Below are 23,632 nucleotides of genomic sequence, written 5' to 3' on the forward strand. Positions count from 1 at the left end.
TCAACATGTGCAATGGCACAAGTCTGTGTGAGATGAAGGGCCGTCAGTGCAGTTTTACCCAATACACTGAACAAGTGGATTGTAGTGAGTAGATGACTGATATCTGAAAGAGGCTGATGAGGTCAAGTCTGTGAACTTTGAAAATAAATGGGCAGTATTATCCCTCATATCAGCAACAAGCAGGGATCACATGAGCAGAGCTCTTTTCACCTCATTTCTCCAATTTCTAGCAGCAGAGGAGTGTGGTTTTACTGGGCAGCACCCAGGTGTAAATGTGTGCAACGTCTGTATGAATGTGAAGCAGGGTGTTGCTGGAAAAGAGCCGCAACACTCAGCAATCCTTTGCTGGATGAACACAGGCACAAAGCTGGAAGGCAGTCAGAAGTCAAAGAACAAACCAGAGAGCACAGAGACCTTCTCCAAAGCTGCAGCTTCCATAAAACTTTGTTTGTTTACTGTTTGTCTTCTGTGCTTGATTTTCCGATGTAAACACAGTGCTGGTTAGATAGCAACGTGGAAGGCTTGGATGCCTACCTTTTTCATCAGCACATAAATATAACACTGTGGCGAAGCAACAAACAAAAAGATAATGACCTGGAATCCCGAACAGCACCAAAAGCTAATCAAGGAAGCTGCCCACTGTACTTCAACTGAGGCTTTGACTATGAGCAAAAAGTCAGTATTGCATGCTCTTATGTGAAAATATCTCCCAGTTATTGCAAAGAGAATGACAGTTTTAGAGCAATATATATTTCAGCATCAGAAAGGTCAAATTCCTGGAAATACATCTACTATTTGTGTCTATATAAAACAGTTTTATATGCATGCTTGTCAGCTTAAATGATGCATCCTAAATGAGATTGACATCTTCTTAGAATTTATCTGGTAAAAGTGTCAGATTAGCAATTAGCAAAAGCTGGATGTGCTGTCAAGACATCAAGATATCATAACCAAGACATCATCCACGGATCTGTGAAGTCCCCTTTTAAAGCCTTGACTTACTAAAATAAGGTTTCTTGTTTGAGAAATCCAATCATAGACACTTGTCAATAATATTGTAGCCAATGTCTAAAAACATTACTAAAATGTTTACTGTGGTATTAAATCAAGTGATCATTCGCAAGAAGTAGTCACCAGCTACTGGTAACTACTGGTTGCGCCGCCTTAAAACCACCATTACAAACAAGGCAGTTTTCTGGTTGGCAGCACAGTGGTGTGCAGCAATAGGAGCCTGAGTTTGAATCCAGCTGGGGCCCTGTGTGGACTTTACATGTTGTCCCTGTGCCTGTGTGGGTTCTCTCTGGGTACCTTGGCTTCCTTAACTGGTGAATATGAGCATGAATGTCTCTGTCTCTCTCCACATCACCCTGCAACAAACTAGCAATATGTCAAAGGTGTCTTTTGTCTTGTGACAGCTGGGATAGGCTTTAGCCTTCATGCAACCCTGAACTGGATTACCAGCTAAAAAATAGATGGATGGAGTTTTAAGGTGCTTCTACATTGATTTTACCTCCATCTTTTATATTCTGTCTATAATTTGTCTCCTTGCATACACCCTGTTGTTATGCGACTAAAGCCGGGACTTATCAGCAAATGAGACTCAGTCATCCACAGTAAAATGCTGGCAGCTCTATTTTAGCCCACGCCAACAGTTTGGCCTCATTTCTCCTTAAACCGCTGCTCGTGAGACCAGTGCTGGACAGCCTTCTTTTGACAGGACTTTGATTGTCTGCAAATATAATATGTGTGGTGAAGTTGCTTTTCAGTCCCCTATAGTAACACATCTTCATATATTCATTGTCTGTTTGGAAGCAAGATAGATGTGACTGCTGTGAAAAAACATAAAATAATAATAATAATGTATATATATATATATATATGAACCCTACTGTGAGTAAGATTTATTATCACAAAAGATGCCGTTTCAGCAAAAAGGGAGCTTAAAGAATTGCTTGACAGCTGGCAATCTGTACATTTAGCATCTATGACAAGATGTCTTCAGAAGTGAACCAGAACATAATTGAATATGTTCTTATTTTGGCATTAATCTGTGAGTTTAAACACTTTCGAAACGATTTAGTGTGTCACACTCGAGCGAAAATGTCCAATGGAGAATTAGTATGCTTCTGGAAGAGCCATAAACACTGATGCAGGTCAAAACCCTGTGAGACAAAGCTCGGTTTGCAAATCTCTCCTGCCAAATAAACACTCATCCATCAATAACAAGTTTGAGTTCAGGTTTGCAAAAGGAGCACAATTAGAATATTTACTGCTTTGATGTCACATGTGCAGAATAAACAAGAAGCAACATAAGGTAAACTACACACAGAGCAGCAATAACCTTTGCATTCAAGTTTTGGCATTCAGTCTAAGCATTAGCAGGAAGGTCCAGAAAACGTTGCCAATGCAGAGTGTAGCTGCCAGTCATGTTTCTGTTCTTAATAAATATTTTTTGCCATTTTCCTATGGGAACCATCTGCAGCTTGCATCATGTGAGTATCCAGAGTAGCAACGCTCTGGCACGGTAAGCAGGCAGCGAAGTTGCTGTGTGAGCTGTCGGCTTTAAGGATATATATCACCTCAGCATACATCAAACCACGACTCTGTTTATTTTGGCCGAGATCTCGTTCGTCTGTAGTGCTGCCACGTAATGTGGTAACACCTATGTAAAGTCGTGTGAAGTGTTCTGGGAGCCATATGTGCAATCTGCACAACATCACGCAATGATTTAATAAAAAGGTTTGACTTTCGCTAAATTAATTTTCAACAAATGTGATGAATGGCCTCATCGGCAAGTATCATTTCAGATAATAAACCGTCGCATCTGCGCGCTTGATTAGGCTGCTTTTGAATGCGGTCCATGCTTTTGCACGCAACTTTTGTGTCTAACAGGTGCTCCAGTGATGCATGCATAAAGACTGTTCAATGTATGATGTTGTTGTTAGTGCATTACCACGCTATGAGGTCAGAAGAGCAGGTTTGCATGAATAGAAGGTTAAAGTTTACGACCCAAGACCACAAAAAAAAATCTAATATGATCTTTTTATTGGAAGTGATGAAGGGGAACATAAAACAGTGGGAAATATGTGCAAAGATGTATAAATGAAGTAAACAAATACTCAGACGCAAATCAGGGAACACGTGCAGAGCGATCCGATGCTTACAGTGCGTATTCTTATTTTGATGTGTGTGATTATTGCCTTGAAAGAAATAGAACACATGTGGGCACTGACTGTCTGACCTCTGGATCTCTGTGTTCAGATTTCATCCACTCGTAAAAAAAGAAAGGAAAAAACATTCAAATTTGGCAAATTACCTTTTGAACATAGAAGAACTTGGTTCATGTCTCATTGAGATTTTTATGTTTTGCACTTTAGTTTTTGTTTCCTGATTTGCTTTACTGCCACTCATTTCTTTGGTTTAAGCATTAAATTCTACTTCGTTTGGGTAAGCAGCAGTTTGTGATTTGGATGAAAACACTGAGGAGTCTTTCATTTTACATTCCCAGGGATGTGTATTTGTGAATTTACCACCCAGAGTAAGACTGTCAGAGCTGCATGCTCATAATGTTCTGGCAACATTTGATGCACATGCCATAAATTGTTTCAGGTGTTTTTACATTAAGTGCACCCTCATGCAACAGAGCACATTTGTCTCACTAAAACTTCCTCTTCTTCCTAAACAAATAAATAAATAAATACCAAACTCTTACTATTCCAAACAGCTGAAGATGAAACTAACTTAATTTAAATTTAATCTGGCACTGTTTTATCAGTGGAGTTATGAAACTTTTTTAATAAAATGTCAAACTGTATCCTGTTCGTGTGCATTCACAGACTGCACATGTTGAAGACACTGAATGTACCTTTGGAGGAATCAAGACTGCATTCACCACCATGTTTAATATACATTTGCAGCCCCTACTGCTAATTTGTTTTGCCATTTATGTCTTGGATGCAACATAAATCGAAGCCTGGAAGACGTCTCAAACAAATCTAATATTTGCAAATCCATGGAGGTTGGGTTTAGAAGGGATCGAGTGTTTTGTGGCTTAATAGCCTATTTAAAAAGTAAAGGTGTTCTGTCTAAAGATTCAAGTCTGTGCTGATTTTCTGCAATAGTCAACCAAAACCTCAGTCGTTCATCAACTATAAACAGATCCTTTAGATGAAAAAAAAGAGTTTATTTAAGGCCAAGACGCAAGCAGATGAAATACGCTTGTATGAAAGTTGATGGGTTTTGAGTAAACAAACTGAAAGCAGAAAAAGTTTCATTATAATCAATCAATATGCTGATTATGAAAATATTTGTTATCTTAACAAAAGTGTTTTAAAAATTTGTTTATGGACTTTTTTATGGTGAATTTGACACACTGGTGATCTAAGAAACTCGTCAGCTGAACAGCAGCTTAAAAAATGAGAACAAATTAAAACTGGGTAACTCTACTTTCAGAATGTGCACAATAACTATTTGCCCGCATATGTCCCCTATTAACCAGCGAGATTATCAGCATGTCCATCAGTCACATACAGACACCTCGAACTGTGCTGTGCTGCATCCAAATGAGCCTCTGACTGAAAGCAGCTGCTGCTGGTTAGTGATAAATGTGCAAGGTACCATCAGTGGAGCAGCAGGAGGCTGGGAGGTAGTAATTACCTGAATTTAACAACAATATACACTGGCGCTGGTTCACACTCTGTAAAATATCCTAATATTTACTCCATTATTTCCATCGTTTCTTTTGGAAATTATGACCCTCGTCTCTCTGTCTGAAACTGCTGACCTCCCGGGGGAGGCCTTGTTATTCCCGCAGCAGCTGCCTCTCTACCTTTGATTCCAAATATCACCCCTGTGCGACCCTGACCTTTGACCTCGGGTAGTAAATTCTCTGCTTGCTCAGGTACCTCGGCGCCATGCTCCCACGGGACCTGAGCAGCTGCTTTAATTGCCTATCCTCATCTCCGTACAGACGTTCGTGGCATTGCAATTGGTGCGTCGTATAAATTTGTGGGCCTGACTTCGGACTCGGAGGAGGGCCGGTGCCAATAATTATATGGGAGTCTCTGTGGCCTCCTTGTATGTCTTGGACAAGAGTACAGTCATGAAGAATAAGAGTAGTGGAGTTCAGGGCTCTGTAAAATAGGGCAGTCTCAATATTGATATTTTAGGGCTAACTATGCAATAAAACAACATTTTTCAGGAAAAGGAGCATTTTTTTGACTTTTTTTTTTTGATGGACGATTATCTTTTTCTTTCACTGTAGAGAAATGAAAATGTACAGTATAGAAATGAACAAAGTGAAGGTATCAGAACAGGCACTGAAATCTGCCAGCTTTTAATACACTTTTAAACTGCTTATTGCGTAGTTCTACTCTGTAATGCCAAGCTACTTCAGGCACTTACTGCTTGTGATTAACAGTTCATTTCAGTCTGCAAACAAATAACTGCAGAGTCAGGATTTCCAGTTTGTCCAGCACTCTGAACTGCATGTCCTTGAAAATCCCGATCCAAGCCCCAGACCGCACGCTCTTATCCTGCGAGTCCTGTTGTCAGGGTGTTGTCTAAAAATGGCAGGAGCTCTGGGGTACTTCAGTCGGCACAGCACAGCCAAGGCCTCATCAGGGACCTTATTCGCTCCTGTTCTGAGCCTCTGTCGCCAAACCCTTGGAGCCGACCTTTGCAGCCAGGCCGTCCCGTAAAAAATAAAAGCTACAAGTGGAAAACAAGAGCAGTGAAATGGCGACAACTCCATGTTTTTAATATTTCTTCTCATAAAAAGAACCCTACTCCCTTCTCCTTTTTCTCAGACACTGGGAGGATCAGAGTCTTTGCATTTTGAAAACTAGATGAGTGTATTTTCAGGTTTCCACGATCGTTCACAGTCTGAGGTTGTCTTTTTCCACATTTAGCAGGGGTTTGGTTCCATTTTGGAAAGGGCCAGTGCTGTTCCTTCTTTTTCAGCTATATCATCTTAATCTTTACCAAGGTGCCACAGGGTTAGAGGGCAGCTTAATGATTTATGCCAAGCTTAAGTGATTTAAAAGTTCTTTAAAATATTTTACTGCTGTTTCTCCAATAGGATAGAAATGCATGTACAAGAGGAGACGGCATGGGGTAAAGGCACAGCTTGCTGTTCCTACGCTGCGATACACATCATTTATTTGTTTTAGGTGAGCGGTTATGAGAAATAGATGAAGTGGGTGAGGTGGTATCTTGCTGAATGATTTAACATCGGGTCATTTAGAAATTGCAGATATGGGAATTCTAATTTTTCAAGGTCGTTTTGAAAAGCGGGACATTTTCTTGGCTCAGGGATGAAGAAATGAAAAGTGGCAGGGGAGGAAAGGTTCTGGATTTGCTAAGCTGACATTGATGAAGTTTTTCAAGTAGTCACAACCACACATGGAAAGTCCTGCCCACTTTAGCATGCTACCGCACACACGTAAACACACGGCTTGAAGCTCACACTGCGTTAGTTGGGGGTTATTTTTAGGTGGTGGCTGCAGTTCCCTTTTCCACACATCTGCATCTGAGCCCGTGTTGTTCTTTGAGATACTGTGAAGTGATACATCGCTCCCAGGAGGAAATGACGTGTGGAGCTGTTGCCAGTACTTAACACCTCAAGGACCCGCCGATAAAACATAAAACTCTATTTGGGACTATTTTAAGATTTCATCATTACGCTACTGCTCCACTGTGCGACTTCAGTGCTACAGTTCAGCAACTCACAGATAGTAAGGCCCTGCAGACTTCAATCCCATTATGGTGCGAAAGCAAAAATAAATCAGAGCGCAATGTATAACAACATAATTTAACCATGCATATACAGCCGTTTTAAGGTCAAGTACATAAAAATGCCAAATCCTGACATATGCTTACACAAAATCCAATATGTGGTGTTTACTGAGACTTGCAGCCTGTGCTATTTTCTGCGCCATATGGACGGAGGAAGGCCCCAGTAATCTTCATTGCTGTGGTCACCCACCATAGTGGAAATGTTTGTATGAATTCGAATGAAATACATCAACTTCACTACAGCTACAGAGTTGGCCTGGCAGGTTATATGTGGATGCTGTGGGAATGTAAAAACTTGCAGAAAAATAAAGGATAATAAAGACATGTCGATGGATCATTTTCACCTTTAAACTGTTTTTTTTTGTAATAGTACAGTAGAGATTACTGTATGTTTAGTGTTTACCGGGGAAGCTTTAGGCTGTCACTAGATGGCAGCAGCACACACTGATGCCTCCCCTTCAACTGCATGAAAACTGAACCTTTCACGGGCATTTGCAGAAAGGAGGTAAAGCCATAAAAGCAACACTTCATTTCTTTCTGAGAACAACAGCAAAAAAGTACTGTAGCTTTTCTGCTGGGGTGTGAGAACGCAGCATGATGTTGTCATCTGTAGGTTATACCTGTCTGTCAGTGCTCGGACTGTATGTGTTTGAGTAACTTTGAGTAACACCCTGACGAAAAACAAAAGAGTGAGGTCTAGGAATCCAGTTAAAAAGGAAGGAAAGAGGGGAGGAGGAGGGAAAAATTGCAGAAATGGAGTCTTGCCCTCTATCTTTTACACACTGGAGCAATGTTTGGAGTGGAAACACCCAGGAGAGATAAGGTGGGACGTCACGTCTGGCTTTCATCATGGCACTGCCTCCTGTCTGTGTTGTTACCTCAGTGGTGCGAGAGCCGAGCGCCTGGGAGTCACTCCGGTTCAGCCAAACTCCCTGTTTTAAAAACACTGCAGGAATCTGAGGTCACTCTCCTGAAGAGTGGGGGGATATATATATATATATACCCCTGCACGGTATGTACCACCGGCAGATAGAGGAGGTGGCTGATATCCAGAAATCCTACCAGTGGCTGGACAAAGCTGGACTGAAAGACAGCACAGAGGCACTAATCATGGCAGCACAAGAACAAGCTCTGAGCACAAGATCCATAGAGGCTGGGGTCTATCACACCAGGCAAGACCCCAGGTGCAGGCTGTGTAAAGATGCCCCAGAGACAATCCAGCACATAACAGCAGGGTGCAAGATGCTAGCAGGCAAGGCATACATGGAACGCCATAACCAAGTGGCCGGCATAGTGTACAGGAACATCTGTGCCGAGTATAACCTGGAAGTCCCGAGGTCAAAATGGGAGATGCCCCCAAGGGTGGTGGAGAATGACCGAGCTAAGATCCTGTGGGACTTCCAGATACAGACGGACAAAATGGTGGTGGCTAACCAACCGGACATAGTGGTGGTAGACAAACAGAAGAAGACGGCCGTAGTGATCGATGTAGCGGTTCCGAATGACAGCAATATCAGGAAGAGCTCGAGAGGATGTGGAGGGTGAAGGTAACGGTGGTCCCCGTGGTAATCGGAGCACTAGGTGCGGTGACTCCCAAGCTAGGCGAGTGGCTCCAGCAGATCCCGGGAACAACATCGGAAATCTCTGTCCAGAAGAGCGCAGTCCTGGGAACAGCTAAGATACTGCGCAGGACCCTCAAGCTCCCAGGCCTCTGGTAGAGGACCCGAGCTTGAAGGATAAACCGCCCGCAGGGGCGTGCTGGGTGTTTTTTTTTTTTTTTTTTTTTATATCAGTTTAAAGAAGCCATCATGAATCTGCATGGGGTCTCACTAATTTATAGAGATGGTGAGAACAAACAGAGAGTGGCTATTAAGATCAGCTTCCTAACCACAATACTCAGAGATTAAAGTAGTCTTCTGAAAAGTGAGAGCGTTAGCACTTTTAAAGCGTGCTCCATAGATGGACAATCGCATGTTTGTGTACCCCGAGGGGAGGGCTGAAATTTATAACTGAATCTTTGAACTGATTCCCCAGAGACACAATTTATCCTGACCACTTTTTATGGCTTTTGATAAAACACGCTTTAAAAGCTGTTCCTTCTCTTTGTCTGATGCTCTGATTTGATCACCAGAGATGGTCAGACCGAAGGCCTTGGCCTGCTTTTGCCTTTCAAATATGATCACTTACCCTTTGGTGTTCCTCCCTCCCAGCAGTTGAATCCTTTCTTTATTAAATAACCACCTAATTTTCAGTCCTGGCAGTTTCCGTGAAATGTGTAAATAACATTTCCATCAGTCAGCCTGAGAAAGTAAATATTTTTTACTGCAGTGTCATGACTGTGGCATCAAACATGTCAAATTTATGACTGCACACTAAACTGGCCCTCCCACTCTGTGTTTTCTTTTTAAACTGAAGTAAACTGAGAGGTGGGTGCTTCGCGTCTCACGAGGTCCATCCATATTTCACGTTATAGTTGACCTTTGAACTCTGAGAGCAGGTCAGACCCCATAGTTCAAGCTGAATATTTGAGGCGAGTGCCACATGGGCTGTGAGGAGGGGGTGCTGATAGTTTGCCCATTAATCACAGCTTCAGCTTCGACAGAGTCGACCTCTGGAGTCACATTTCCAGCCCAATGAATCAAAGTTGCTCATCGTCACCTAAAGACAAATGGTTCAGATGAGCACTCGAACTAAATCAGAACATAAATGTGTTTTGTATGTTCAAATGAAACATTCAAGAGGCTTTAAAATCTTTTAGGTTTTAAAATATTTACCTGAAAAGCACAATTCACCAGGTGAAGCGATTTTAAGAGTGAGTTTGTCAGTTATTTGCGATATGGATCGCAGACTGAAAATATACAAAACACATGGGTGAAATGAAGGCTGTGGAATTGGGTGCCACCATGAACAACTTACCATTCATGACAACAGTTCAAGATCACAACATGGTAAAAACTTCTTGAGAAAGTGTTTATGTGGAGAATGTTTGGGAAAATTTCATAATAATATTTTAATTTGCTCATATACAGTTAAAGGTGATGTGTTCTGGCAGGGTTATACAGACTCTTACAATTCAGATTTCTGGTACAACCACAGTCATAAACTAGTTCAGTGAATTGGTGTAAACCGTCTAAAAGTGTCTAATTCAGCATTACACCTCATAGCTTGGTCTGCAATCATGACTGTCAATGTCCAAATGCCCTCACTTGATAAAAGCACTCTAATTTAAGAAAAAGCTTAAAAAGATTTGACTCCTACTGCAAAATATCAGGTTTACTTCACATTTTAAACTCATCACTGACCTGTGTTGTTTCACCGTTCTTGTAGACTTGCTTTTCAGTGGAGTAAATTCACTAAATTCACAAAGTTTAGAGCAAGCATCCATGGTTCACACAGGGTATACTGTACCCATTTCTTTGTCCATATCATTGATTTTTGTAGTTATAAATACAATTTCATGATAAATGTTGGATTGTTATAAGAATCGTTTGCAAGACACAGCGATTACCCAGTCAGAGAGGATTATTATGACTTTGATGAACCCTTGACAAAGTCTACTTTGTAAAACCTTTATTAACAAACACTGTCAAAAAAAAAAAGAGCTTTTATTTATACTTTTTGTTTACTGCCAGCAAACAAATACTGGTATGCATAGTGATGAAGATAGTGAAAAATTATACTTTCTAAATACTCCTGTGCCAAAGCTCAGTCTCACAAAGCTGCTGAAAAATCTTAAGGCTGGAATATAGTTTTGCAAGGTTTTTGAAAATCCCTCTGCAGGGAACACACGCAGCCCAAATTGAAACTGCAGAGACAGCCAGCATGGCAAGAGTGGAGACTGTGAATGCACAACTGAACTTGTCTCTTGCATGTCATAATGCATGTGTCAAACTATGCATTCTTGGTCATATTAGAGTCTTATTTAGGTTTTATTTTTTTTTGTTCTTTGCACGCTGTAAGAAGTGAAAATCTGGAGAGAAATAAGATCCTGTAAAATCACGTTACTGTTTAGTCAGCTATAAATGAAATATATTTGTATGACAGTACAGTGCAGTGATTTCAATGCCATATAAACACTTGTCATTTCATATCAACTGTTGGACTAATATAATAAATGGGAGCTATGGTTCAGGTGTTCATGCTCATGTGTCTTACTATAGACATGTGGAAAAAAATAATCACACACACACACACACACACACACACACACACACACACACACACACCTGTCTAACCATCGTTATTTTAAGACTTCCAGCTGCACAGAGTCATCAAATACAAGGCTCTCTATAGCATGAACCTCTGTCAAAATATCAATGCCTCGTGGGCGGATGTAGCGGGGAGGTCAACTTTTCAAAGACGACGCTCGCCAACATTTTATCCTCTGTCATGTTCATTTGACACCTGTTTAATCATTGGACAACTTACAGATCCAGCACAATCTCTATGTAGTGAACGTGTTTGAACAGCTAAGCTCCAGAAGCACCGACAAATTATAGCGTCTTTGTGCTTTGAGAGTGACAATGTGATGTTTAGAAAGCATGTTCAAGAAAGACTCGCCCCAAAAGTCTGTCTTTGACTCCACAGGGGGTACGCGTTTCAAGTTCCAAGGGTGGTTGAGAAAAGATTAAAGGTTATTTCTACATGAAAAACTGTTGCTGTGGTCGGCTTAGTATCAAGCCTACAAGAGATGCATGTTCAGGGTTTCCTCCAGTATATTATAGAGGAGACATCCACTTTACATGAGTGCCTAGTTTGAGCAATTTTCTAGCAAAAATACCATAATTTTCATAATTTCGGGTTTTCAAATGTGAGAATCGACTGCATTTTTGTCTTCGATTGCACAAAGTCAAATCTCTTTGGGTTTTGGATTCTTGATTGGAAGAAAAACATCTGATGAAGTTGTGTTTTGCACTGTGTCATTGCAGTGATGATTGTTGCACTGTTTTGTTTTGTTGTGTTTAATTAATGTTTTGTAGTATTTAGCTGCTAAACATTAAATTTTAACCAAAATTGGTGCAAAGATTCACACATTTACCCTAGAACAGGAGACAACATCTAACTGGATGTGTGGTTCCTGGTATTTAACCTGAGCTACTGCAATGCAGGGTTTTTTTGACACAGGAAAAGTGGAGGGAAAAGACTTTCTGTTGCTAAGCAGGCTGACTTCCTGTTCAATCAATTCGCTATTCCAGGTTTTATTGGACCAAATGCTCCAAATTCTAACACGAAGAGTCATGGCCATTGTTTTACAGCTTGGCCTTTTGCAGTGATTTTATGGGAAACAGTTTTCTGGGCCAGTTTGAGTCACATGAATCTTCAACTTCAAGTGTGACAATGGGGCCCCATTTTTATCTCAGATTTATTGCCTCTGAATGATTTTAGATGCAAGCCGGGTTGGTCGTCTTTTGACACAGAGTTTGGGGTGATTAATCGGCTAAATGATAAGTGAGCTGGCCATCAGACAGTTGGTTGGAATGTCGGAAATTTTAATCTGAAGCATTTAGTCAGCTCTTTGAGCTGTTCTGCAGGTCAGTTTCCCAACATGGCTGCTGCCAAAAGATATGTTATGTATTGCAAGCTTGTTTAAATATTTCTGATATACTGCAGTTTTGAATGAAACTGTGCTGAGATCTAAAACTTACACAGCACACAGTTCATTTTCCACATCTGCAGCTTTGTATTTCAGTTGTTTTCCGTTAACTTTTATGTCAGTGCACATGGAGTCTCCACATCACTAAAATTCGGATCTGAACAGTGTTTTGTTTCTTAAATTCTGATACTGATGCTAATTATCAATATTCAAAGACCAAGTTTGGGAGCTGATTCTTGAGCTCCAGTGATAAACAAAAGGAGACCAGTAATATGTGAAAAACTGGTTTTGTGTTAGCTGTTTTTCTAGTATTGCACTTTGTAGATGGTTCCTACACACTCATCATGATGCATCTGATGTCACCGGTTGTCACCGACTTATAACCGCTTTCAAACTTTCCAGCTCAGATAATTAATGACAGTGGTGGTGACTCATGTATGGTTAGTTGCATCGTTTGTATGTTTGGATGCTTCAATTCAGACCGATTCATAGTTGAGCAAATAGACCGAAGCCCAAAACACCCTGTCACACAGAGATCCGCTGCACACACCTGTTGAATTTGGTTGTGGATCTGCAGGTTGCATTGACAGATATGCCAGATATGTTGAAAGTGTTTAGTGTGTGGACTTTGTGTGTAGATAATCATTAGACAAACATGCAAAATGTACTCGTTCATGGATTCCAATTATTCAAAATAAAATTTGAGGGATTTGGACATTCCAGGTGTTTCCTGGAAGACCCGGTTTTAAAACACAGGAGAAACCCGGCAGTAGCAGGAATGTTGGTATCCTTGACTGAACCATCAATGCATTGCTGCAGACCAAGCACACTTGTTCTTAATGGCATCCTCTAGCAGGACAATGTGCCCCTTCAGCAAAAAGTGCTCTGAAATTTGTTAAGCGTTCTCGAGATGCACCCTAACAAGCCGGATGACCCTGGAATCCCACAGTACCCAAAATATCTGCTGCCAGCATCCAAGTACCAGACACCACAGGACCCCAGAGGTTTTGTGTCTGTGCCTCAACAGGTCAGAGCTGTTTTGGCAGCACAAGAGGCACAAACAAAACAGTACGCATATGGTTTTAATGTTGAAGCTGATTGTCAATATTACTGAGGTTTGAATGCTGGAAAAAATATCCTGGAGGTTCTTTGTAAACAGAAGAATGTAATGTGAGTTACCTTAAGTCGTGAAATTATTAAAAATGCATTGTTCTGACCAAAATTAGAAAGGTCAAAGTGGGTTATTTGCTGCTTTTGGACACTTAACTTGTATTACAGATTTGCTACGATACAGTCTGTAAAGCCATGTCAGAGAGAAGTAGCACTGTTTTCAGTGCTGAACTTTCATAGTAATAAATTCACCTAAAACTGTTTGAACAAAGTAGCCAAGTAATAATCATGCCTTTGCTTTTAATTTGATACGGCTCTTGGCTTTTATCCCTGACTTATCAACTCTATCCAGTCTTGAAGGGTTGCTGCTAATACAGAGACAGTTTATGCTGTAATTTGCCTGTTGTACAGATCATATTCTACCCACTCAATGTGAATCCTAATTGTAACAGTAGCCTGCCAGAAATGAGAAAACCAGTTGAAGTTTCGTTGGTAATCAAAGTAGGGAGTTGTGGCCATTTCAGAGCATCATGGTTGTTTTGTTGGCTTGTTTACAGGAACACCAGAATGAATTTATTCCCGTTATCTCCTTGAATGCCAAAAAGTCATGGGGTTTCACAAGGCAGCCTGAGTACTGCAGCATTTATTTATGTTTTTTGGAAGCTTCTGAAGCCATGAGGCAATCCATCATACGAGTTTTATCTGCAGACAGAAGAGTTTGAGGTAAAACGGGTTTTCGTCAGGTCTCATCTCCCTCATTCTCCCTGCTGCTGGCTTCGCACACGAGGCCTATGCAAGCCCAAGCTTGGAAAGCAGACAAAAACTCGATAATGTGGCTTGGAGCGGTTGACACCGAGTCTATGCAAAAACAATCAGAGTCATTAGTGGGAGATAGTCAAAGCCATTCAGCTGCACCCCTTCCAAACAAACCCAGAGAACCTCCTCACTGAGTTCTTTCCTTACGGTCTTGTGCTGAGAGGTCAGACTCTGGCACATCACAGGCAGAGAGGAAGCATTTGCTCCTTTGAAAAGATGCTGTAATGTTAATCAGATGTGATTCAAATCATATGTGCAAATAAAATCTAAGTGGTTTGTTTTATCCCACTTACAGAATCTGGGCGTGGGTATCCACATACAGACAACAAAACCGAGCGCCTGAAAGTGCAGATAATCACAGGAAACAGTTTGAGAGTCAATTTGGTGTACTTTTCTACAACTGACTCACCAGATATTCAAGAAAAGCAGGTATTTTGTTACCGCGCCATTATTCTGTTCAACATGTTTTCTTTGATAAGCTGGTAAGATTTAACTTAGCTAAAATTAGACACTGCCCACTTGTTCTAAGCCAATACTAAAGTAAATATTACATATTGTTGTAGAAAATGCGACGGGACAGCTTATTAATAATACACAATGCAGTTCATTATCAACAAAACATTCCACATCCCAATAAAAGCGTGTACGGATAATAAATCCAGAGGATAATAAGGAGACAGAGGGAAGGCAAATAACAGGAAAAAGCTCAAACTTTGACCCTTCCAGGGGTTTTACACTTCTATAAATCCACCTCCCTAGAAATGTGACTAAATGTTGTGTTGATGCAGTCCGAAGTGACTGATTGGCCTGTACAGTATTGTTGTTTCCTCCTACGCATTTAAGGCTGCTTCTTTTTTCTGCAGACATTTTTCGGTCATGTGGAAATGAATGGATCAGTTTGAAGAGAAAAACCTCATGCAAGCCCAAGGGCTGGCAAGGGGGTTGCCCATTTAAGTGGGCTGCATCACACTTTAACCTTACATTCATGCAGCACTTTATTCTGTACTCTTTAAGTACTCTATCTAGCTCACATTCAGGTTAACCAGTTAAGCCAACATGCATGTCTGTAGCAGCAGTACGTTTTCCCCCTTTGACTTGTCATTGCTTGTTTTACCTCAGAGTAAGCAAACGCTGCTCTTTTTACATGATCACGATGGGTAAGAAGTGTTTACAAGAACAACCCCAGGTCGTTTGATCACTCAACAGTTCGGAGAAACAACCACCCCAACAATCACGTGTTCAGTAATTGTGTCTCTTCACTGGCTAATGTTTGACTATTTACAAGTAATTTTCCATTGATTCAACATAACATTAAGACTTCAAGATAAGAAGATCAAAAGGAAGGAAAATATTCTTCCGTCCCCGCATATCTTTTTTTTTGCACACAAACATATGCAGCATACGGACCTCAGAAGTCTAAAATATCACTAAAATTAATAGCAGTATTAACCAAGGCCCTGATGTACTACTGAAGATTATCGTTATTTCAAAAATAAGGTAATTAGCTGTACCCTCAGGGTCTGATCTAATTTTATATTAACTGTTTATTATATCATCAAAAGCAGCTGCTAAACCAACACGTCTTTTTAATAACTATTTCATCCCTGCTTTGCTCTTTCTCTTTCCAAAGTAGTCCAGCACGAACAAAAATGAAAAATGAATGCTCCGTAGCTGCTTTCCCCACTTTATTTGTCCAAGTTGAGGTTGATTTTCTTGCACTGACAGGCTGGTTAGGATGCAGGTATTGGCTGACTGAACATTGTGCCGTTTTGTTGTGGGCCACGCAAGTCTCATAATGCCACATGTGCTCGCTCTGACTCGGACTTCAGATCGGGCCATGGGAAAATATGGTTCCCCAGAGCTGGTTGATCTCAGCGGCTCTGTGTGTCATGGTGGTTTTAGAGGAAGGAATGTGTGATGTGTCCTACATGCAAATATTCAAGTCCACTGACAGTTTTCCAGCCTCGGAAAGCTTCTCTGTAATCATCCTGCTCAGATTCTTCTCTCTACTTTTATATGTTAAGCGTACTAGTCATTACATTTATTATTATGATCATTCTGTATCTGTATGCTTGAACCCTAATTTACTGTTGACACATACATAACATACAATTAAAACATACTACATATATATGTATGTATATATGTGTATGTATATATATATATATATATATATATATATATATATATATATATATATATATATATATATATATATATATATATATAATTTTGAAAGTCATTGCCAATCAACAACAACCAGAGGCTGTGGCTCCGGAGGAAGAGCGGGTCATCTACTAATTGGAAGGTTGATCCCCAGCTCTTTCACACTGAGAATGAAACGTCAAAGTACCCTCGGGCTAGGAACCAAACCCCAAGTTGCCCTTGATGCATCCATAGCAGTGTGTGTGTGTGTGTGTGTGTGTGTGTGTGTGTGTGTGTGTGTGTGTGTGTGAATGATGGACAAGGTGCTTAGGTGTAGAAAACTACTTTAACATAACGCTAGCGGCCATGCTGAGACAGTAGGCTACTTAGCTGCTCACTAACCCTTTGAAATGCTTCTTTAAATTGCATGAATTTAATTTGTCCTCATTTTTTGAGATCACCATGACTTAAAATAACTAAGTGAACACATAAAAAAGGGGTATATCAATCACAGCTGCCTTCAAAGAGAAATAGGAGGTGGACCTAAACTGACTGGTTAAGTCAGTGTTATCATTCATCAGTGAGTCAATACGTGTGTAATGTAAGTGACAGGTTTTATTTTAAGACTACTTTTAGCTCCACAGTCAATTCCTCTGTGTATTGGACCAACAAGCAACCTAAGCACCAAAGCCTGCTGACGACGTCCCCCCCCCCACACACACACACACACACACACAACCAGGCCAATCAGAAGTCAGGGTACAAGGCCTCATCCTGTTACAACTCCTGCCAACAAGAGAGCCAATTCATGCTGGCACCATCAAAGAGAAGCACGGCAGCAGGTGAGAGTATTAACATTCTTCAGTTAGAACATGAGGATGTGTTTACTCTCCTCTCCATGTCTAACGACAGCATCTGGAAACCAAACATCCACTAAAACAAACTGCTCTTCCTATTTCTGTTCTCTTAATTCTCACGTAATTGAGATAGTGACATTTGACAAAGGTTTAAAAACAGGCATGTACAGTTATTTTCATTATTTCACAACTAGTCAGTGACTTTTAACAGGCATGCAACATGTTTATTTTTCAGCGTATAGCATTTTTCGTTTAACAACCTGGATTAAATTTGAGAATCACGCAGATGATTGTGTGATATTATGTTACTCAAAGAAACATGTTGGATGTTAAATGTTAAATGTACCTAAGCAATATATAAAATGTATTCTGCACACAAGAAGACAAAAGGGTAAAGATACATCTTTGCACATTTTAGGATTTAGCTTCTGTTCTGCTGTAGTCAGACTCAGTTTTGTTTAATCGCTAGCATGCTGAATAGCCTGATGCCAAGCAGCAACCCCGCTGATTCAGAAGCTGAGTCAATCACACTTGATCCCTGTGTTAAAATACCTAGTTTTACGGCAGAAATAAAGTTTAGAGCTGGTACAAAAACTTTTTTGTTTCTATGGCCAATTTCACCATTCATGGCATCTATATGGGTGTAAAAAGTTGGCTGTGAGTGACAGTGGTTGAAGAACAGCTCTGTTATAAAGTTTATGGTACCAGTAAGACAATGAAACATGATGCCAGAAATTCTGTAAGATCCATGAACTTAAACACTAAGGTGCCAAACCTTTAATAAACTAAATTTCACGGACTCTGGAAAGTTATGGTGGAAATAAAAATTTATAATATTTAGTTGTCATAATCTCCATAATCCCATGCAATCCCTCCAGCTAAATCAGGATCTGCTCCAGGATCTCCTGAGCTGGATGTTTCTGGAAAACCTCACGAGGGATGCTGTCCAGAATCAACTATGATTAGATGCCTGAACCACCTCAACTGACTCCGTAGCATAAACAAACAGAATATAGTGGACTTATATTTCATTATATTGCACACTGTGGCAAAAAAGGGGCCAGGTCCACTTACTGCATTGGCAGTCTGGCATGTGTTTTTTAGCGCTGTGTCATTAACCGAATTGTTAGATGCGTACAAAATTTGCCAATTTGATATCATTAGCTAAACGTATACAGCACTAAAAGCTGTTGAGAAATATCACTGCTGAAACAGTGACTTGTATTTCCATCTATAGCTACATCAACAGAACTGGCCAGACGTGGGGTTAAATAATAATACCACTAAAAACATGACACGTATTAGCTTTACGCTGCACCTCCTTAAATTCTATGTGGGAACATAAATCCAACCTAAAGAGAAATACTTTTTCTTCTTGCCCATCAGCCTTGTTACTTTTTAAAGGTTCTTTGGAGAAACTGGGATTACAGCTTTGCAGGATATCAGCAGGTTGTAACCATCCAGTGTCTGTGTGCAGTATAGCTGCAACACAATGCTGTCCAACCTGTCATTGTGAGTTGTGTTTATTTGAGGGTCCTATACCACATCCGTGTCCATTCTGCTTGACCTGCACCCACTACTTACTTGACAGCTTAAATCCCTTCATAAATTGGGGTTAGGAAATTAGAGGGCAAACTTCATTGTTTGCCAATTAAACAAACAGAATTAATGAGATGCAGCAATGATTTACACAGCTGCTATGTTTTAAACGTTATTAATCCCACTTTTAGCTGCAGGAGAATTGCCTCTAATATTCCCAGCGAGAGAAGCTTGTTGACACATCAGTCTGAGGGACAGACAGCAATGTCCCTAATGTGGGATAGAGAGCTATAATGTGGGACTGACAGCATTCCAGTGTCTGCAATTAAGGCTCATCTCTTTGGCCACAAAATACAAGATGGATAAGCAACAACTGTTTCTATGCGCATGTCATGGTGTAAAGGCGAGTTTGTCAAGCACATGAAGAAGTAAAAGTTTCTGGTTCTCATGAAAAACACACTTCTTTTTATTTTTAATAACTATAGTGGGCTTGTGCATGTGAGATTACCCTGAATGGAAATGACTATGACTAATATATATATATATATATATATATATATATATATATATATATATATATATATATATATAAATCTGAGAAAAAAGTCAGAATTCTGACTTTAATCTCAGAATTCTGGAAAAGAAGAAAAAAAAAGACGCGCCCACTTTTTTTCCGGATACGTGACATTTTTGGAGAATTAATTTCTTCAGCTTTGAAATTAATACGGCAAACTTGTTAACAAAAAGCACCCTAGTTAAAGGTCCGGCAGTTACAGAGGAACATTATTAATCACTTAGATTTGTGTTTCTGGCCATGTTTTGATTTTAATTTATAGCTTTATTTGCGCTCTCCACCCGCTCCTGTTGTAAACCTGGACAAGGCTATACTGATCACCAGCTTCATTTGATGTGGAGCATGTAATGGTTACAACATAGCAAAAATAGAATAGTCAGAGGTGGGACCAAGTCATTGTTTTGCAAGTCTCAAGTAAGTCTCAAGTCTTTATCCTCAAGTCTCAAGTCAAGTCTCAAGTAATGTCAGGCAAGTCAGAGTCGAGTCTCAAGTCACTGGTGTAAAAGTCCGAGTCAAGTCACAAGTCTGAAACTTTGAATTTCAAGTCCTTTCGAGTCATTAAAAAAAACGAAAAAAAGCATGTTGCAGTTATGCTAAATGTAAATATTAGACCATGTAATTTTTAAATCTGTGTTTTTCTCAACACATGACAAAATAGTGAACTTAGAAAATATACACAAATTGTGAAATTGCACCTCTTTAGAATGCAGCTCAATTAAACCTAGCTCCAAGAATAATTTTCACCGACAGTTCTGAGATAAGCTGCATGTTATTCTTGGATGCGGTTGTAGGACCGGCTTTAAAATCGCATGACAAAAATATCATACACATTAAAAAAAAACTGTATCACCAACGTAGCCTGGAAAACATTTGCTAGTTAGATGAAGTCAGCTATCTCATCTTAGCATATTTTTATGCATATTTATAATCATACGGTTCTTGGAGTGAGTGCATACACTCATGAAGTTTAGTAACTTCCGGTCACTGCAACAAGCCCAGGTACAGTTTACCGACGGATGGGTGCAGGACCTTGAAATGCACCGTGTAGAACGAAAGACCATCGTACGTATCATAAGTTTACCAGTCTCACAAATCGTCTTCATAAATACACATTCCTTAACCGTTTATTAATAGGACCTTTGAGCTCAACGGTAATTAATTAGTAGTGGAAATAATTTCTGGTAGCATCACAGAAATGTAGCAGTGACAATAATACTGTATGCTGTAATCGTACTGGGCAATTAGTGATACAAAAAACCTGTTTTATCCTGTGAATAAAAGTATATGTTTTTGTCAATGTACCATAATAACAGAGGCGAAACGCAATATTGTGTCAGGACAATTCACTATTTATGCACAATAAACAAAGGAGCATAGCGCGACAATTTCTGTTCAGCGCCAGACTTGCTTGTAACCTATATCACCAATTATGTTATGAAAATGACGCATTAACTACAACAGCAGACTGACCTTCGTGTAAATGCTTGGAGCAGACTAACCTGTGAGCTGGAGTGTTCTGGGACGTTATATTTGATCTTTGAATGGCTGCAATCCAGGCCATCCGTCGCGTCTTTGTTACTTCGGAAACATGGCTCAAACAATTTCTCTTAAACGTCGTAATCCGATAACAACCGATCTCTTTACCCGTCGGCTTCCCGTGGCTGTCATGCGACCGGCTATTGTAGTTAATAATACAACAGCTTCTTGACATTTTTGTGTTTCTTTTTATCGCTGTGTAACTGATTTCAATTGAAAGCCTGCGCGCGCTAGTACTTCTTGCCACGAGTTCCCAGAATCCTTTGCGGTTCTACCCGTGAATGACGTCACATTTTCAATCTCTATATAATATGCATGTTAAATTTTATATTTGGGGTGAAATATCAAGTCTTTTCAAGTAAACCGGTTCAAGTCCAATTCAAGTCCCAAGTCATTGGTGTAAAAGTCCAAGTCAAGTCACAAGTCTTAGAACATTTTTTCAAGTCAAGTCTAAAGTCATAAAATTAATGACTCGAGTCTGACTCGAGTCCAAGTCATGTGACTCGAGTCCACACCTCTGAGAATAGTATTGCAACAATGGTGAAAGAGGAAAAAAAGTAACTGGTTGCCAAGTGACTGCAGTCAATTTCTTAAAAATTATGTATTTATTAATTTATTTCCTGTTAGTGACCAATTGCAAGCAGTTATAACATCCTCATCCTCGGGGCAATCACCTTCTGGTTCTGAATTTCTGTTTCAAAGGGGTTTTTGGGGCTGTGAGATACTGAACAGCAAGTTGCTCTGTCATCAAACTGTGAATGTTATATAGAAAGCATATAGGTGTAGAAAAAAAGAGCTTTTATGAGTGAATGTTGTATAAAGTCCTTTGAGTGCTCAAGTAGAGCAGAATAGCACTATGTAAGAACCACTACCAAATCTATGAGGTTCTGGCTGGACTAGACTGGATTGTAAATTTTATTTATGTAGAGTGCAAAACATTTGTGATTTTTCACAGTTTTTTGACAGTTTATTTCCATATTATAACAGATTCCATGTACTTGCCAACTTGACCCCTTTCATTTGTAAACCGATGGCACACTGTGCGCATCTTATTGCTCTTTGATCGCTGTCTTAACACATCAAAGTCACTTTGAAGATGGCGACTGACTGAGTGTGGTCACAGACCTAGTCAAAGCAACCATTTCAAAGGTCACAAGTCATCACAAGTTTATTGCACAGGGTCACAATTTTATTTGCGCTGTGGTCTCCACCTGCTGTTTTGCCCCGTGTGGATTTGCATCACTCTTTCGAAGCAAAAAATAGCCCATTACATCAAAATGTTACTCTATTAGAAACAGAAAAGTTACAAATTGGATCATAGCAATAAGCTAAACTCACCAATGGCTAATTAAAAAAATAAAGTATATCAGATGCTATATTAAAGTCAGGCTTATATTCCTAAAACAGATACTTGAGTTAACAAAAACAACATCAGCTAATCCAAAAAAACAAAAAACCCAAAACAAAAGGAAATGAATTCAATTCAGTTAAAGCGCTAAATCAGAACAGCAGTTGCCTCAAGGTGCTTTATATTGTAACATCTGTAACAACAATACATGAATACAAGAATAAATGACTGAAAAATACTAAACATGGCTTCAAATGTAATACCAAATGCACGTTGTACTTTCCACCCCTTATAAAAGTTGCAAATAAATACTCTCCTACCTTTAGCAGACCTCTAACCTTTATTGTCTGTCAGCAGTTGTCAGTTTCTGGCCTGCATGAAAACCATTTTGGAAACATTTTTATATGTTAAGAGTAGGTGGACAGTGGACATGAATGTTTTTTCCAGGGGTTATGTTAAGCCCCGTGTGTTGCTACTGCGTATTTGGCCAAAACATCTGTGATAGCAAGACATGTAGGCCATGGCTGCTGGGAGGCCTGCGGCCCAGAGGATGTGTGGTATTATGAGGACCTTCCATCTAAAGCAGAGTTGCGACTATTGTTGACAAGCATCATTAATGTCCCACTCGTCGTTCCCACGCAATGCTCTGCGCTGTTCCCTGCAATGTTCTTTGCAATGCATACTTCAGCCCATATAACAGAGTGCAACTCATGATGGAAATCAGCTATAAAGGCATTAAAGTTCTGGGTATTTACAATCGGTTTAATGAAAATATGCTTCAGTACAACCTCAGGGCCAGTATAAATATGACATGGGTGTATCTGAGGCTTTGTTCGGGGTTATTGTGATCAGATGTCTGTGAAAAGGACCGTTGTTCTCCATGAAAAGAAACATTTGGAAATCTTCAGGTAGCAGATGAGTGAGGGAGTGACTGGAATTTGTAGTTAATGTTGAAGATACTTGTCAGATTTGTTTAAAGACCTCATGTACAGAATCTTTTACAGAGTGAAACCCCTGGAGATGTCAGCTGTTTCTCAAAACACTGCCAAGAAAAGCTCACAATATGGAAAATTAGCTATTCTGTTATCCTGCTTTGTTTTAAGGAGAGTCATTTTTTTCATGTTTGCAGATATTTCTTATAGATAAAATTTAACACCGTACTCTGTAACATAAGTAAACTGATTTGACATCTTGAATCAACTACAGTGAAACTGAAAGAAAGTTACCAGTTAGATGGTTGGACAGGTTGTCATGAACATTTTAAGCAGCCTCTTTTGCACGTGACTCTAAATCATGCATTAAGATTTTCCTCCTCCATG

This window comes from Aulonocara sp. 'chitande type north' Nkhata Bay, linkage group LG2, assembly GCF_057382095.1.
Source record: "Aulonocara sp. 'chitande type north' Nkhata Bay isolate Kocher_YH1m ecotype deep benthic linkage group LG2, A_spYH_male_GT1.1, whole genome shotgun sequence".
Lineage (NCBI taxonomy): Eukaryota > Metazoa > Chordata > Actinopteri > Cichliformes > Cichlidae > Aulonocara > Aulonocara sp. 'chitande type north' Nkhata Bay.